Source organism: Macaca fascicularis, chromosome 11 (assembly GCF_037993035.2).
Source record: "Macaca fascicularis isolate 582-1 chromosome 11, T2T-MFA8v1.1".
Taxonomy (NCBI): domain Eukaryota; kingdom Metazoa; phylum Chordata; class Mammalia; order Primates; family Cercopithecidae; genus Macaca; species Macaca fascicularis.
In genome coordinates, this window is record NC_088385.1 from 37,480,712 (window position 1) to 37,499,964 (window position 19,253).

General features: G+C 40.7%; 1 long non-coding RNA gene across 2 annotated transcripts in view; it reads right to left on the bottom strand.

Moving 5' to 3' along the window:
• LOC135966090 (uncharacterized) overlaps positions 1–19,253 on the bottom strand; it is a 67,404-nt gene that overhangs the window by 1,697 nt on the left and 46,454 nt on the right. The window contains exons 1-2 of one of the 2 annotated variants that reach the window (XR_010579194.1): positions 16,458–16,682; positions 12,559–12,771 (exon numbers count right to left, since the gene is read on the bottom strand). This is a non-coding gene — a long non-coding RNA (uncharacterized lncRNA). Of the gene's footprint in view, positions 1–12,558; positions 12,772–16,457; positions 16,683–19,253 lie in introns of those variants that run through there. The other variant, XR_010579195.1, reaches the window with a different exon arrangement.

Below are 19,253 nucleotides of genomic sequence, written 5' to 3' on the forward strand. Positions count from 1 at the left end.
AGCAGTTACAAAGATGAGCAATAGCATCACAGCAAATGCTTAAGAAAAAAATGTTAGGTGGTTCTCAAGTGTGAGATACATTTTCAAATAATTCAGCCTGCTTACATGCAACGCTTTCTAGCATGTGCCCCACTCATCTCTTTTACAATGAACTAGCTGCCTCTATTGCTTCTTTACATGCCTCAACTAACTAAATGGTAGCTTAATAATCCTCATAGGTCGACAAAGACTGTTCTTGTCTTTCTTGCAAATCCTATGGATACATTTCAATTGTTTTAACTTGTTTGCTTTTAGCATTTGATACCATCAAATATGACAGCCTTGCAATTTTCCTCTCTTTTGGTTTGTCTCTGGCTTCTTTCCTATCATTTTGCTTTTTATTCCTCCATCAGCTCCATAAATATTAGGCTGTGTTCTCAACTCTCAGTTTTCTTCAGTACTCATTGTCTTCAACTTATCTTTTCTCATTCATTCTTAAAGCCACTCTAATAAGGTTCTCACCCCACCTTTCCACCTAAGTTACTAGGTAGTCAATAGTTCCAGTTTTCCCCAACAATCTGAGTTACTCCAGATGTCACACTTAATAATGCTAGTGCACTCTTTCATTTTCACATGTGCTATCCCTATTTGAACGATAAAATATATGGTCTACCTATCTATGAATCCGGCTGCAAAACCCAGTGGTCAATTCTCAGCACCTCAGTTCTCCTTCTAGGTTCCAAGGCTCCCTAAATAGCCAGCAAACTCACTGGACCCCTCGGGATGTTTTAAAATGTCAAGGAAAACATATCTCTCAAATTCTGCACAAGCTACTAGCTCAAGTTAACTCACAATTACAATGTTAGATTGCACTGCATTCCTTTCAATGATATCGTATTGTTGCAGATCTGAGTTTCTGGCGTTTGCTGTCTGTCATAAAAAGTTAAGGACTGTACAAAAACCAGTGTGGAACAGGAAATAAATTTGGCAGTTCTCAAAGAGGTTCCAAGGTTTAGCGTTATTCGTAACTATATCCAATAGGTACACACATCTCATTAGAAAGTAATTATGGTTATTTTAGAATAAAATTAAATATTAATTTTTTTCTTTAAATTTGTATGTTTTAGGTTTCCAAATGGCTACTAAGTTGATAGGACAAAAATACTTATGAAATGTTTGGGGTAAGGCCACTTAATAAACAAAATTGTTATGTATTTCTTTTGGCCTAGGAGACCCATAAAAAAACTACCAAAACAGCCAGGGTAACATAAACCATAAACCAAGAAAGGCTGGGAACCTCTGCTTCAGTCCTTTTTTTTTTTCTTTTTTCTTTTGAGTCGGATTCTTGCTCTGTTGCCCAGGCTGGAGCACCCTGGTGCGATCTCTGATCACTGCAAGTTCCGCCTCCCGGGTGCAGGCCATTCTCCTGCCTCAGCTTCCTGCGTAGCTGGGACTACAGGCACTCTCTACCAGACCCGGCTAAATTTTTTTGTACTTTTTCAGTAGAGACAGGGTTTCACCGTGTTAGCCAAGATGTTCTTGATCTCCTGACCTCATGATCTGCCTGCCTTGGCCTCACAAAGTGCTGGGATTACAGGCCTGAGCCACTGCACCCAGCCTAGTCCTTATTGTATAAGTGACTATCAGGAGCATTTGACTTAGCTGATCCCCCATCCTTTTTCTGCTTCCTCCACTCAGCTTCCAGGACCCACACTTTCTTGGGGTTTTTTCTTCTACCTTGGTTTTCTTTCTACCTCACTGGTCACACTTTCTCAATCGCTTCTTCTGTTTTGCACTTCTCTCTTCAATCTCTTAATATTAGAGTGCCCCAGGACACATGACTGAGCTCTCTTCTTTTCTCAGTCTGTAATATCTTCTTAAGGGGTCGCATTCAGTCTCATGGCTTTAAATAGCATCTATGTACTGATAATTTTCAAATTTGTAACTTGAAAACAGACTCCTTCCCTGAATTCAAACTCAAACAATCCAACTACCTTCACCACATTTGCACTTCAATATGCATTGGACATGCAAATTTAACATATCAAAAAGAAGCTACCCTTACCTCCCTGTCTCTGCACTGCTCTCCAAACCTCCACTGAAACCAAAAAGAAAAAGAGAAATCTGCTCCATTTCAGTACAAGCTAACTCCATCCTTCTCAATACTAAGGCTGAAAAGCTTGGTTTCATGCTTGACTCTTTCTCTTAAACTCTACCAATCCAGAAACAAATCCTCCTAGCTCTACCTTCAAAATGTATGCAGAATTCTATCACTTCTCTCCCTCACAGCAGTCAGCAAGTGCATCAAGCTACCACCATCTATCTTTCTTCTGGAACTCCAAAATAGTCTTCTAGCCAGTCTTTATGCTTCAGCACTTGCCCCACTGCTGTCTATGTTCTCATAACGTAGCCACAGTGATGTGTTTAAAACGTAAGGCAGAGTCTATCATCACTCTCTACTTAAAATCCCCAATTACATCACATTTGACTCAAAGTCAAAGTCCTTACCCTACATGGAGCCTTGATCTGAACACCTACCCTACTGTGAATTCTCCGACTTCATCTACCATCACTCTTCTCACTCACTCCACTCAAGCCACACTGACCACCTGGTCAACACCTCCCAGTCATGAACCTTTGCAGCGCCTGTTCCCTCTGTTTGGAACGCTTTTCACTGAGACAAATCCTTGTGTTCTCCCACCCTCCTTCAAATCTTTTCTTTTCTTTTCTTTTTTAGTTTAGTTTCATTTCTTTTTTTTTTTTTATTATTATACTTTAAGTTCTAGGGTACATGTGCATAACGTGCAGGTTTGTTACATATGTATACATGTGCCATGTTGGTGTGCTGCACCCATCAGCTCGTCAGCACCCATCAACCAGTCATTTACATCAGGTATAACTCCCAATGCAATCCCTCCCCCCTCCCCCTTCCCCATGATAGGCCCCGGTGTGTGATGTTCCCCTTCCCGAGTCCAAGTGATCTCATTGTTCAGTTCCCACCTATGAGTGAGAACATGCGGTGTTTGGTTTTCTGTTCTTGCGAAAGTTTGCTGAGAATGATGGTTTCCAGCTGCATCCATGTCCCTACAAAGGACACAAACTCATCCTTTTTTATGGCTGCATAGTATTCCATGGTGTATATGTGCCACATTTTCTTAATCCAGTCTGTCACTGGTGGACATTTGGGTTGATTCCAAGTCTTTGCTATTGTGAATAGTGCCACAATAAACATATGTGTGCATGTGTCTTTATAGCAGCATGATTTATACTCCTTTGGGTATATACCCAATAATGGGATGGCTGGGTCATATGGTACATCTAGTTCTAGATTCTTGAGGAATCGCCCTACTGTTTTCCATAATGGTTGAACTAGTTTACAATCCCACCAACAGTGTAAAAGTGTTCCTATTTCTCCACTTTTTAATGATTGCCATTCTAACTGGTGTGAGATGGTATCTCATTGTGGTTTTGATTTGCATTTCTCTGATGGCCAGTGACGATGAGCATTTTTTCATATGTCTGTTGGCTGTATGAATGTCTTCTTTTGAGAAATGTCTGTTCATATCCTTTGCCCACTTTTTGATGGGGTTGTTTGTTTTTTTCTTGTAAATTTGTTTGAGTTCTTTGTAGGTTCTGGATATTAGCCCTTTGTCAGATGAGTAGATTGCAAAAATTTTCTCCCATTCTGTAGGTTGCCTGTTCACTCTGATGGTAGTTTCTTTTGCTGTGCAGAAACTCTTTAGTTTAATTAGATCCCATTTGTGTATTTTGGCTTTTGTTGCCATTGCTTTTGGTGTTTTAGACATGAAGTCCTTGCTCATGCCTATGTCCTGAATGGTATTACCTAGGTTTTCTTCTAGGGTTTTTATGGTATTAGGTCTAACATTTAAGTCTCTAATCCATCTTGAATTAATTTTTGTATAAGAAGTAAGGAAAGGATCCAGTTTCAGCTTTCTACTTATGGCTAGCCAATTTTCCCAGCACCATTTATTAAATAGGGAATCCTTTCCCCATTTCTTGTTTCTCTCAGGTTTGTCAAAGATCAGATGGCTGTAGATGTATGGTATTATTTCTGAGGACTCTGTTCTGTTCCATTGGTCTAAATCTCTGTTTTGGTACCAGTACCATGCTGTTTTGGTACCAGTACCATGCTGTTTTGATTACTGTAGCCTTGTAGTATAGTTTGAAGTCAGGTAGCGTGATGCCTCCAGCTTTGTTCTTTTGACTTAGGATTGTCTTGGCAATGCGGGCTCTTTTTTGGTTCCATATGAACTTTAAAGCAGTTTTTTCCAATTCTGTGAAGAAACTCATTGGTAGTTTGATGGGGATGGCATTGAATCTCTAAATTACCTTGGGCAGTATGGCCATTTTCACGATATTGATTCTTCCTATCCATGAGCATGGTATGTTCTTCCTTTTGTTTGTGTCCTCTTTTATTTCACTGAGCAGTGAGCAACCTGGATCCAGCAGCACATCAAAAAGCTTATCCACCATGATCAAGTGGGCTTCATCCCTGGGATGCAAGGCTGGTTCTGTAGAGGACTACGTGCTCACAAACAGGGTGTTCCCCATAAGTCCTGCTCTCGCAAATGAAGCAGGGCGTTCCCGACAAGTCCTGCTCTTGCAAACGAAGCAGGGTGTTCCCAATAAGTCCTGCTCTTGCAAACGAAGCAGGGCGTTGGGGGCCTGTTTATATGTAAATATCTTGAAAATCCAGAAAGTCAGGGAAAGGTCAGAAAAACAACAATGTGTCCTGTGACTTGGCAACATTCCACAAACGACTCTATAAAATAAAGGAGAGCATGCCATTCGAGGTGGCCGCCATGTTTGTCTTGTCTTGTGTTGTCTTGTGTGTTCATTCCTTTGTTTAGGAAACACGTGGACCCCAACATCTGGCGCAGAGAGCAGGGTCCGTGGCTCCACGAGAGCAAGGAACCGGAGGGGGAACACCCCAGGCAGGTAAATAAAGAAAGGGGGACCCACGGGAAAATTATGGGGAATTCCACCTCTCTGGCCTCTGAATATTTGTGGTTACTCCAGGGACTGTTGATGTCTATAGGAGTAGAAGTTAGTTAAGGAACATAAGACTTTGAAGTGATTGCCCATGTTGAACAACATTGTTATTGGTTTCAATATCAAACCAAAGTGCAGTTAAATCGCAAGGAATGGTTACAAGTGGTTAAAGTCCTGCGTCGAGCTCATCAGCAGGGGCAAAGGATGCCTCTGACTTTGTGGACTTTGTGTAATTCCATTACTCAGGCATTAGAGTTACTTGAAACTGACTCAGAGCATGGCGATACTGCCACAGGAGGTGAGGCATCTGAAGCTTTAGAGAGGAACATATTTATGCCCCGGTTGTTGAGGACAAGGAATTGGAAAAAGAGCTAATGCCTCCTTCATCTGAAGGAAATTCTGATTTGCAGCACATTTTAGAGATGTTACAACAGTTGTTAAAATTGCAAGATACCACTGCTCCTGTTTCTTCTATCTCTCCGCCATGAGCCTTCCTTGTTACCTTCCCTTATGCTAAAAGGATTTCCCTTTGCCTCCACCTCCAACCTCTTTGTCTATGTCAGGTCAGGTTTTCTCTGTGCCTCTTCCTCCTGTAGGAGAAAAGAAGGAATAGAAGGAAAAGGGTGATTTCGAGGAATTAGATTTATTCCCAATAACACGGGCTGCTTTCGGCCCCAATGCTCAGTTCCCAAATGGTGGCCAGAATGTGACTTTTACAGCCCTAATTTAAATTTTTGAAAGAAATGAAAGCTGCAATTTCTAATTATGGACCTCAATCACCGATTGTCCTTGGCCTTCTCGATTCCTTCTCTTCAGAACATATGATGATTCCTATTGACTGGGAAACGTTGGGACAGGCTGTCCTTGATCGTTCGCAATGGCTTCAATTAAAAAGTTGGTGGTGGGAGGAAGCAAGAGTACAAGCTAGAAAAAATGCTACGCGAAATCCCCCAGGACCTACTGAAGAGCAGCTTACGGGTTCAGGACAATACGCCACTCTTAATGCTCAGGCAGGCCTAGATGATATTGCTCTCACTCAGATTAAAGCCTTGTTTTTAAAAGCATGGACTAAGGTTGAAATAGCGGGTAAAACTTCTTTATCTTTTGTAAAGATCCTACAAGAAGCCACAGAGCCATATCCAGATTTTGTAGCCCATCTTCAAGATGCTGCATTAAAGACTGTAGGTTCAGGCCCTGCTGCTAAAATTCTTTTGGATACTCTGGCTTTTGAGAGTGCTAATCCTGAGTGCCAAAAATTGCTGCGTCCTCTAAAAGCTAGTGGGGCTGATTTAGATGAATACATTCGGGCTTGTGCAGGTGTTGGAGGAGCTATTTACAATGCTCAATTGTTTGCTGGGGCACTTTCTAAGGCTTTAAAAGGCAATTCTAAACAAGGTATATGCTATCAATGTGGGAAACCCGGTCATTTTTAAAAGGAATGCCGGAAAAAATGAGGCTTTTCTGCTCTAAAAGAAAAAAGGTTACCATCTAATATGTGTAAACGATGTGGCAAGGGTCGACATTGGACCAATGAATGCCGTTCAAAAACTGATAAAGGTGGGAATGTACTGTCACCCCTCTTGGGAAACGGAAGCTGGGGCCCGCAGGCTTGGGGCCCCAACAACTACAATGCAGGCCTACCCTAGTACCCAGTGAGCAGTGGCTTACAACATCAAGGAATGACCTCGAGTCCTCCTTAAAGACATCTTACCCTACCCCAGTTTCTCAGCTTTATGCTGCCACTAAGCAGAGTGCCGCTGCTGACCTAGCTATTGTCCAGCCTTATACTTTAACTCCTAATAGAGGAATATATAAGTTGGCTACCGGAGTGTGTGGTCCTTTGCCAAAGGGACATGTAGGACTTTTACTAGGTTAAAGTAGCAATGCTATGCAGGGGTTAATGGTGGTCCCAGGAATAATTGATCCTGATTTTACTGATGAAATCCTTATTATGGTACAAGTCTCACAACTTATGCGCCTAGAGGCAGGGGAATGTATTGCATAATTGCTTTTATTGCCTTTTTTTCCTTTCTTATCTGGAGGTGTGTCTCGTCAAGGAGGTTTCGGTAGTACTGGGAAAACTGTTTTCTGGGAAACTTTAGTTTCTGATCAAAAATCTTTATGTTCATTGCAAATTAATGGGATACTTTTTGAGGGCTTAGTCGACACAGGAGCGGATGTATATAATAATGTTTGGCTCAATGGCCTGATCATTGGAAAAAGAAACAAGTATCGGTTACTCTATCCGGCCTAGGTACTGCTTCTATAGTCTACCAAACTGTCGAGCCTCTGAGCTGTGTAGGACCTGAAGGACAACAAGGAAAAGTGTTCTTTTATATTGTATTTGGGGCCGCGATCTTTTACAACAATTTGGTGCCTTTTTAAGCATTCCTCATATTTCTTCAGCTGCCAAAAATATGATGTTCAAAATGGGCTACAATCCTTTAAACTCTTAGCCACTGTCCACAAGCCTCAAGCTTTACAATTGAAGTGGAAAACTACAACTCCTGTTTGGGTGGAACAGTGGCCATTATCTAAAGAAAGACTTAAGGCTTTAAAGAATTTAGTTAAGGAACAATTGGCCGAGGGGCATATTGAACCAAGTACTTCTGCATGGAATTCCCCTGTGTTTGTCTTGTCAAAAAAAAAAAAAAAAAAAAAAAAAAAAAAAAGGAAAATGGCACTTATCAACTGATCTTAGAGCTGTAAATACTTGTATTCAACCTATGGGGACTTTATCCCCTGTAGCAGAAGAAGAATTGTCATTTGTAGAAAATAGAATTAATGAAGCTCACCTTGATTATATTGTACCCAATCTTCCACTTTCGTTGTGTCTTTTTCATACTCCCCATTCGCCAAGGGCCGTTTTACACCAAGATAATAATATTCTGGAGTGGCTGTTTTGGGCTAATAAAGCCATTAAGAAAATTCACCCATATATTGATAAATTGGCTGAATTAATTATTAAAGGACGACATCGAGCTCATCAGTTGCTTGGTGCTGACCCTGTAAAAATTATTACCCGATTATCTAATCAATACATTGAATCTCTGCTGGAAACTCATGAGGGTTGGCAAGTGGCTTGTGCTGAGTATACTGGGTCTTTTTCTCAGCATTATCCTAGTAATAAATTGTTTGCTTTTCTGCAACAATATTCTTTACTGCCATATAATCGTATCTCTTACACTCCAGTTAAAGGTCCCACCTTTTTTACTGATGCTTCAAGCAATGGAAAGGCTGGATACTGGACTTCAGACAATTCAAAAATTTCTCACTATCCATTTGAATCAGTCTTTATTATTTGTAACTCTTACTTCCCGCATTGCCCCCCTTTTTATCACTCATATTCATTCTCATTCAGCTTTGCCAGGACCTTTATCTTTTGGCAATAGTCAGATTGATTCTTTACTTATTGGCAGTGTCCAACGGGCTCAAGATGAACACCAACTACATCATACTAATAGTTTGGGATTACAACGGCGATTTTCTATAACACGCCGACTAGCCCGAGCTATTGTCAGAGCCTGCCCACCTTGTGCTCCTATTATTGCACCTTTTTTAAGTCCAGGTATTAATCCTCGAGGCATTCAACAAAATCACATTTGGCAAATGGATGTAACTTATGTTCCTTCCTTTGGTCATTTAAAATATGTTCATCATACTATTGATACGTGGTCACATTTCCAGTGGGCTACGCCATTACCCTCTGAAAAGGCTGACTCTGTTATTACTCATTTACTTACTTGCTTTGCAGTTATGGGAGTCCCTGCTGAATTAAAAACTGATAATGCCCCTGCTTATTGCTCTCGCAAATTGGCTGCCTTCCTCTCTTTATACCATATTCATCATTCCACTAGTATTCCATTTAACAGTCAAGGTCAAGCAATTATTGAAAGAGCAAATGCTACCTTAAAATTACAACTTTTAAAGCAAAAAGGGGGAGATGGGCGAGATTCCCCAAAACATCAAATTCTGAAAGCCTTTTTTACTTTAAATTTTCTCAACCATTGGCACCAATTACAGCAGTCTGCAGCGGTGAAACATTTTCAACAGCCTTTAGAAAAGCCGCAAAACAGTAATCTGTGGGTGTATTATCCTTCATTACAAAGGACATATTTAAAAGGAAAAGTTTTACAATGGGCCCGAGGCTATGCTCTTGTCCGTACAGGTGCCGGAAACGAGTGGTTTCCATCTCGACGGTTGAAACAGTGCCATGGCGAAGAGGAGCCAATCCAAACAGTTCCAGAAGGAATTCCAGGAGCTAAATCTGAGCGCTCAGAGTACATTCACCTTTGGAACTCGTGCAGAGCCCCCGACATGGGGACAACTGAAACAGTTAAGAAGCTAAAGGGGTTGTTCAACAAACTAGGCAGCCCAAAACCCCACTGACTTTATTCCTGGCTATGCTGGCCATAGTAAACTGTCAGGTAACAGCTGTAGAATTTACATACTGGGCTTATATTCCTTTTCCACCCTTATATCAAGGTGTGGCCTGGGGAGACAGAAGTCTCAGTATTTACTAATGATACTGCTTGGATGCCATCACCTTTTTTAAACAGGATCCTGAATTAGACACTGGCACAGTAAATAGTTCATATCAATTTGGGGTTGAAGGGTTACCTATATGTCTTGGGGGGGTAGTCCACATTGTCTGCATCTTTCTCATGAGGCTTGGGCTGTTCACTATAACCACAGTCATATCTCTGCCTTTACTATGATTATTGTTGCTCAAAGTTTTAAGTATAATCATACTGCAGTACTTAATGAAACTCTGCCAAGTACATTATCTTTGTGCCCTATCCCTGATGTGTCCGGAGGTGTTTCCCAACTAGAGTGGACTAGATGTAGAAGTAGTGGGCCACGATTATTGTTAGAAGTAAAAGATAAGAGTCGTAAATACTTTGTTACAGATTGGAGTGTACATGGAGAGATTTTCAGACTAAATTCAGCCATGTCAACCTGCGTTGGCATAAGGTAATCACAGCATTTCTGCAGATGGCAATGAAACTATTATTTGGCATGATGGTGGTCTATCACCCCCTTGCCACATTTGGCTAATACCTCACAAATACAAGGTCATATTTGGAAGTTGCTAGCTGCTGGTAAACGAATGTTCACTTTCACGGGAAACATGTCCTTAAATCTTACTAATATTGCTAACCCTTTCCATATATCTTTGCATTGAAATAGTTCTAGATATGTTATTGCATGTGTAAGAAAGCCTTAATTGTTGTTGACAGGAATTTTTAAATGGGATAATAATACAGGGGTAGTTAACTGTACAAACAATTGTACATTCTTAAGTTGTATAAATACTACTTGGTGGAATAATAATTGGAATGAGTCTCATTCCGATTTATATATACTAAGAGCCAGAAAGAAACCTGGCTACCTGTAAACTTAACACGTACTTGGAGTGAATCTGCTGGGGTTACTCAAATTTATAAGGTTATGCAAGATCTTGTCCACCGCAGTCGGAGAATGGTTGGAATCGTAGTGACCGCGGTGATAGGACTTGTAGCAATTGCTTCCACTGCCGCTGTTGCTGGATTAGCTCTACACCAGAATATACAAAATGCAGAATTTGTGCAACAATGGCATGAACAATCACATTTGTTGTGGCAGCAGCAACGAGACATAGATGCTCGTTTGACTGAACGAGTAGATAATCTGGAACAAGTGGTTTCTTGGTTGGGAGATCAGCTAACAGTGTTGAATACCCGAGCTTTGTTGAAATGTGATTGGAACACTACCCAATTTTGTATTACTCCTGTTCCTTTTGACAGCACTGTACATAATTGGACTGCGATAAAGAGACCTTTAATTGGTCATAATAATCTTTCCCTAGAAATACAAGAATTAACACAGAACATTTCTGAAACATTTTGCAATCAGTTGCCGTTGCTGACTGGTGCAGATTTGATGACTGGCATTGCACAAAGTTTGACGTCTTTGAACCCTATGAGTCCTGTAAAAACTTTGCTGACCTCTGTTTCTAGTAATGTATTGATTGTTGTTCTTGCCTTTGTCATTTTTCACAGTCTGCTGGAGACGGTGCCAAAGGGCAAACACCGAATCCCAGCGAGCCCAACATGTAATGATGGTTTTAAAAGAAATTCAAACTTATAAATAAGGAAAGGGGAAATGTAGAGGACTACGTGCTCACAAACAGGGTGTTCCCCATAAGTCCTGCTCTCGCAAATGAAGCAGGGCGTTCCCGACAAGTCCTGCTCTTGCAAACGAAGCAGGGCATTCCCAATAAGTCCTGCTCTTGCAAACGAAGCAGGGCATTGGGTGCCTGTTTATATGTAAATATCTTGAAAATCCAGAAAGTCAGGGAAAGGTCAGAAAAACAACAATGTGTCTTGTGACTTGGCAACATTCCACAAACGACTGTATAAAATAAAAGAAAGCGCGCCATTCGAGGCGGCCGCCATGTTTGTCTTGTCTTGTGTTGTCTTGTGTGTTCATTCCTTTGTTTAGGAAACACGCGGACCCCAACAGGTTCAACATACGCAAATCAATAAACGTAATCCAGCATATAAACAGAACCAAAGACAATAACCACATGATTATCTCAACAGATGCAGAAAAGGCTTTTGACAAAATTCAACAGCCCTTCATGCTAAAAACTCTCAATAAATTCGGTATTGATGGAACATATCTCAAAATAATAAGAGCTATTTATGACAAACCCACAGCCAATATCATACTGAGAGGGCAAAAAATGGAAAAATTCCCTTTGAAAACTGGCACAAGACTGGGATGCCCTGTCTCACCACTCCTATTCAACATAGTGTTGGAAGTTCTGTCTAGGGCAATCAGGCAAGAGAAAGAAATCAAGTGTATTCAGTTAGGAAAAGAAGAAGTCAAATTGTCCCTCTTTGCAGATGACATGATTGTATATTTAGAAAACCCCATCAATGCAGCCCAAAATCTCCTTAAGCTGATAAGCAACTTCAGCAAAGTCTCAGGATACAAAATCAATGTGCAAAAATCACAAGCATTCTTATACACCAGTAACAGACAAACAGAGAGCCAAATCATGAATGAACTTCCATTCACAATTGCTTCAAAGAGAATAAAATATCTAGGAATCCAACTTACAAAGAATGTAAAGGACCTCTTCAAGGAGAACTACAAACCACTGCTCAAATCATTTTTATCTGACTATATTGTAAAATAGTGCAACCTTCACCTTGCCCCAATCCAGCACTCCCAATTCCTCTTGCCCTAGCTAACTTTATCTTATTCTACATCATTTATTCTATTCTAACATTCTGTATAATATGCTTTCATATCACAGTTACCGTATACTGTCTTTCTCCAAGTTCTAGATGCTCAGGGATTACTGTTTTATTCACTCTCTAAGTGCACAGAATTTCTGGAATATGGTAAATATTTGTTAGATATTTGCTAAATAGATGAAGGAATCAACCTGTTCACTGGGAGCCATCATAACCATTTTTAAGGCTTCCACTACTATGCATATTTCCCAGTAACTTCCAAAATTATATCTCCAACCCAGAACTCTCCTGACTGAAAGAGATATATTCATCTGCTTACCTGACATCTTTCTTTAGTTGTCCCAAAAGAACTTCTAATTCAAAAGTTTCAGAAAGACATCTTACCCTTAAACTTGCCACATGCCCTGTGTATTAGCCAGGTCCAGCTGTCATAACAAGATACCACAGACTGGGTGGCTTGATTATAAACATCTATTTAACACAATTCAGAAAGCTTGAGGTCCAAGATCAAGGTGTCAGCATCTAGTCTTTCCTGTGAGGAGAGAGAAAGAGAGGGGGTATTGGGGGAAGAATGAGGAAGAGAAAGAGGGAAAGAGAAAAATGTGGTGTCTCTTCCTCTTATATGTCCTACCAGATTAGGAGCCCACACTTATGATCTCATTTAACTTTACTTACCTCCTTAAAGACCCCATCTTCAAATCCAGGGATGTTGAGAGTTGGGGCTCCAACACATGAATGCAGATGGACATAATTCAGTCTACAACACCCTGCATTTCTTATTGTTATGAGTGAAAACACTGAGAATGCAATTAGCCAAGCCAGAAACCTGACATTTATCCTCGACTCCTTTTCCTTCCTCATTGATTATATCTGATGAGGTAATAAATCCACTCAATTCTATCTCCTGAATACTTCATATCTTCCTCCCTTTTTGTGTTTCTTTATGGCCCTCCCTTAGTCAGTCCCTCATTTTGTACATGGACTATGCTAGTGAGAGACAGGAGTAGCTGGATTTCCTAGGCTGACTAAGAATCCCTAAGCCTAGTTGGAAAGGTGACTGCATCCACCTTTAAACACGGGGTTTTAGGTGCAACTTAGCTCACACCTGACCAATCAGGTAGTAAAGAGAGCTCACTAAAATGCTAATTAGGCAAAAACAGGAGATAAAGAAACAGTCAATCATCTATCACCTGAGAGTACAGTGGGAGGGACAATGATTGGGGTATAAAGCCAGGCATTCGAGGCGGCTGCTCTCTTCAGGTCCCCTCCCTTTGTATGGGAGCTCTGTTTTCACTCTAGTAAATCTTGCAACTGCACTCTCTTCTGGTCTGTGTTTGTTATGGCTCCAGCTGAGCTTTGGCTCACCGTCCACCACTGATGTTTGCCGCTGTCGCAGACCCGCCACTGACTTCCATCTCTCAGGATCCGGCAGGGTGTTTGCTCTACTCCTGATCCAGTGAGGAGTCCACTGCCACTCCCTATTGGGCTAAATACTTGCCATTGTTCCTGCACAGCTAAGTGCTCAGGTTCATCCTAATCAAGCTGAATACTAGTCGCTGGGTTCCATGGTTCTCTTCTGTGACCCATGGCTTCTAATAGAGTTGTAACACTCACTGCATGGCCCAAGATTCCATTCCTTGGAATCTGTGAGGCCAAGAACCCGAGGTCAGAGAGCACATGGTTTGCCACCATCTTGGAAGCGCCCCACCACCATGTTGGAAGTGACCTGCCACCATCTTGGGAGCTCTGGGAGCAAGGACCCCTGGTAACACTAGTTGGCCCCTAAGCTACCCTCCAGCCATCATCCTCGGCAACTTCTTGCATCCTGCACACCACTGACAGATGATCTTCCTAAAACACAACTCTGATCCTGTGACTCTCTGATTTAAAATCACACAGTAACATACCGTTCCCTAAGGATAAACTTATATTCCAGTAGTATTGCCCACTAAGCCTTTTTTTTGTCATCACCTTCACCCTTCCCACCCAATATCCTATCCACTTCCCACTTTATTCCCTAAGCACACCAAATCGTTTGCAATTTCCCAAGCACTCATTGCTTTCCCTGTCTTTATCCAGAGCTGTTCATAGTACCTTACCAGTATCGCATGCCCTGGTCTCTCCACCAAGTCCCATTAGTCCTTGCATTATCGGCCCATCCTGGATGAAGTGTTCCTGTTTTCCCAAGGAGGTCAAATGTTTGTTCTTTGTACAAGGCTTGCTCTATTAGGGAAATTAACTATTGTATTGTAATTGCCTGTCTGCATACCTACCTCTCACTGACTCCATACTCCATACCTAAATACCTTAATCAACACATAATATGGATCTTTGTATTGCCAGTGCCTAGCACAGATTGGCAGTTTACTCAATGACTGCATGAAATGAACTAAGTCAGTGGAGTTTACTCTGGAAACTTTCTCTTCTGACAATTACTCTTCCAGAATATCTGTAATTCCTTTATTTTCCTGCCTTATTAAGAATAAAAGTAAGTGAAATTATAGTTCCCAATGTTTCTCAGTTTTTTGCTGTTTTTTTATTTATTCTTCATATATTAATTTCAGAGGGCTTGTTGAGGAACCAATTAAAATCCAAATTCTTATCTTTTTCCAAGATTCAGCTCAGTTTTCAGATGATCACATCTACCAATGAAAAGACAAGTTCCCAGTGATAATACGAAAAATTATAAAACTTGACACTGTCAGGTAAAAAAAATTGAATGCATTTCTGAGGATGTGTTGGCTTAATATTTTAAATTAATTTTGGGACATGCTAAGCATGTAATATTAAACATGTGTCACTGATTTTGAACTTAATACAATGCATTAAAGGGCTTATTAAGATGTGAGTTTCAGAGTGTTTGTGTAGTCAATAAAAAATTGTGTGCATTGTTAAATATTTACCTAATGAAAGTCTTAAAGATGTAAGGAAGATAATACTGAAAAAAATCATAAAGAGTAAAGAAACATTTCAGGAAAGACCAAATAGACTACTAGACTAGAAATTGCTACTAGACTAAACACTAAAACAATTGAGAGTACAGAGAGATAGAAAGAGAAAACTGATTAGAAATGAGAAGACCAAAGTTCTGTACATAGTACAAATAGAATAAAAGTACCAGGTTAAAATAAATGAAGAAACACACCCTGAATAATACACAGGGCATATGGTTTAATCTCCAAGTAAACATATCACATAGCAAATATGTTAGAACTGTGAGTACTACAATAAGCTGTCATACAGTCCCATCGTCATAACCACACCATCTCACATGTTTTAGTCACACTAGAAGGAAAGAATTCCATATATTAATTTTTTCAACATTTGAAGTCACAAGGACAGACTTGACCAATACTTTTGCATTAGTCAGGTGTGGGTTGTTATAAAAAACAAAAACAAAAAACAAACAACTAACAAATCTCAGTGGCTTAAGAAATAAAAGGTTATTTCCTTCTTATACAATGCAGTCCAATGTGAGGCACATATACACTGGAGTGTTTGACACAGTATAGGCAATGAATATGTAATAAAAGATGGAATGAATAAATAGAAGGAAAAGAAAGAAGGAAAGAAAGTCCCACCTAAATCTGCTCAAACTATATAAATCATCCCAGCCCCAATTTTCATATCTATAACATAAGATAATAGTGCTATGGGTTTTTTCTTCTTGTTGTTGTTTTGGGGTTTTGTTTGTTTGCTTTTAGACAGAGTCATGCTCTGTCACTAGGCTGGAGTGCAGTGGCACAATCTCAGCTCACTGCAACCTTTGCCTCCTAGATTCAAATGATTCTCCTGCCTCAGCCTCCCAAGTAGCTGGGACTACAGGCTCACACCACCATGCCCAGTTAATTTTTGTATTTTTAGTAGAGACAAGCTTTCACCATGTTGGCCAGGATGGTCTCCATCTCTTGACCTCGTGATCCTCCTGCCTCAGTCTCCGAAAATGTTGGGATTATAGGTGTGAGCCACTGCGCCCACCCAGTAGTGCTGTGATTAAGGGTAATCATCATCATCATCATCATCATCAAGTGTATAATATAATAAACCTCAAAATGAGCTTAAGGAGACCCAGAAAAAATGGGTTTAAGGAGACCCGGTTATCAGAAAAATGGCTGATAGGAGGAAGCACTAACTTGCAGCTGCCACGTGGAGGGACAGAGCAGCATGTGGAGACCCACATCGTGAACTTTTGCTCCAAGAACTACCAGAGGAACATACCAGGAAAGCTGAATTCACAGACCCTTTGAAGGAGGTGGATTGCTACTGCAGGCTCTGTGGGACAGCTGAGGAGCTGTGAGTATCTTGCTTTCTCAGCTGGGAGACTTATGGTCTAGGGCAAGTTCTCAACCCTGCTCACCAGCTGCCTGGAAATAAACTCGGTGCTGTTGCAGGGGCACAGTAGGAGTGAGACCAGTCTTTTTGGATGCAGGCTGTGTAGGAGCTGGGTGAGGCCTGTAGCTGCTGGCTTTCCTTCATTTCCCTGGTACCTGTGTGATGCAGCAGAGAGATCCATAATCCACTTGGGAGCATAACTATATTGGCCTGGGAACAACACTCCCATCCCCCACAGCAGCTGCAGTAATCCCCACCCAAGGAGAGTCTGAGCTCAGACACACCTAACCCTCTCCCCACCTGATGGTCTTTCTCTACCCACCCTGGAAGCCAAAGACAAAGGCCATAATCTCTAGGGAGCTCTATGGCCTTACTCTCCACCTGAGAAACCTGAATACTTATCCAAAGGTGACTCTAGAACAAGCTTGTGTCCTTCTTATAAAACTGCAGCTGATGTAGTCTTGAAGCACCATCTCCTGGCTGCAGGCCAGCCAACATTAAACCAGCACGCTTAACAAAAATACAACTAATGGTCCTTGCAGAGTCCAATTTACTCCCCTTCTACTTCCACCAGAGCAGTTGCTGGGATCCATGGCTGAGAGACCTGATAACAGGTCACACCACAGTACTCTTTGCAGACACTCCCCAATACCAGCCTGGAGCCTGATACCTCTGCTGGGTAGCTAGATCCAGAGGAGAAATAACAATAACTGCAGTTCAGCTCTCAGGAAGCCCCATCCCTAGGGGAAAGAGGAGTGTACCACATCAAGGGAACACCCCTGTGGGACAAAAGAATCTGAGCAGTAGCCCTTGAGTCCCAGATCTTCCCTCTGAAATAGTCTACACAAATGAGAAGGAATCAGAAAAATAACTCTGGTAATGTGACAAAACAAGGTTCTTTAACACCCCCAGGAAATCATACTAGTTCACCAGCAATGAATCCAAACCAAGATGAAATCTCTGAATTGCCAGAAAAAGCATTCAAAAGGTCGATTATTAAGGCAATCAAGGAGGCATCAGAGAAAGGTAGAGTGCAAATTAAAAAAAAAAAAAAAAAGATATGGGATATGAATCAAAAAATCTCCAGTAAAATAGATAGCATAGTTTAAAAAAAAAAAAAAATCCACAACTTCTGGAAATCAAGGACACACTTGGAGAAATGCAAAATACAATGGAAAGTCAGCAATAGAATCAAACAAATAGAAGAAAGAACTTCAGAGTTCAAAGACAAGGCTTTTGAATTAACCCAATCCAACAAAAACAAAAAATAAAGAGTGTTTAAAAAATGAACAAAACCTCCAAGAAGTGTGGGATTATGTTAAACGAGCAATCCTAAGAATAATTGGTGTTCCTGAGGAAAATAAGAAATCTGAAAATTTGGAAAACATATTTGAGGGAATAATTGAGGAAAACTTTCCCAGTCTTGCTAGAGATCTACACATTCAAACACAAGAAGCTCAAAGAATACCTGGGAAATTCATCGCAAGAAGATCATCACTTAGGCACGTTGTCATCAGGTTATCTAAAGTCAAGACGAAGGAAAGAATCTTAAGAACTGTGAGGCAAAGGCATCAATAAGCTATAAATAAAAACTTGTCAGATTAACAGCAGATTTCCCAGCAGAAACCGTACAAGCTGGAAGGGATTGGAGTCCTATCTTTAGCCTCCTTAAACAAAACAATTATAAGACAAGAATTTTGTATCCAGTGAAACTAAGTTTCATAAATGAAGGAAAGATATAGTATTTTGCAGACAAATGAATGCTGTGAAAATTCACCACTACCAAGCCAGCACTATGAGAACTGCTAAATGGAGCTCCAAATCTCGAAACAAATCCTTGAAATACATCAAAATAGAATTTCCTTAAAGTATACATCTCACAGGACCTATAAAACAATAACACAATGAAAAAAAAATCAAAGTATTCAGGCAACAATCCCAATGAAAAGAACAGTACCTCACATCTCAATACAGATGTTGAATGTAAATGGCCTAAATACTCCACTTAAAAAATACAAAGGCCGGGTGCAGGTGTGGTGGCTTACGCCTGCTATCTCAACACTTTTGGACGCTGAGTCAAGTAGATCATGAGGTCAGGAGATTGAGATCATCCTGGCTAACACAGTGAAACCCCATCTCTTCTAAAAATACAAAATTAACCAGGCATGGTGGCACACGCCTGTAGTCCCAGCTACTCAGCAGGGTGAGGCAGGAGAATTGCTTAAACCCAGGAGGCAGAGGTTGCAGTAAGTGCCAAGATTGTGCCCCTGCACTCCAGCCTGGGCAACAAAGCGAGACTCCGTCTCAAAAAAAAAAAAAAAAAAAAAAAAAAAAAAAAAAAAAGATACAGAATGGCAGAGTGGATTAGAAGTCACCAACCAAGTATCTGCTGTCTTCAAGAGACTTACCTGACACAAAAGGACTCACATAAACTTAAGGTAAAGGGTGAAAAAGATATTCCATGGCAATGGACACCAAAAGAAAGCAGGAGTAGCCATTCTTATATCAGACAAAACAAACTTTAAAGCAACAGCAGTTAAAAAAGACAAAGAGGGACGTTATGTAATGGCAAAAGGACTCATCTGGCAGGAAAATATCACAATCCTAAATATATATGCACCTAACATTAGAGCTCCCAAATTTATAAAACAATCACTACTAGATCTAAGGAACGAGATAGAT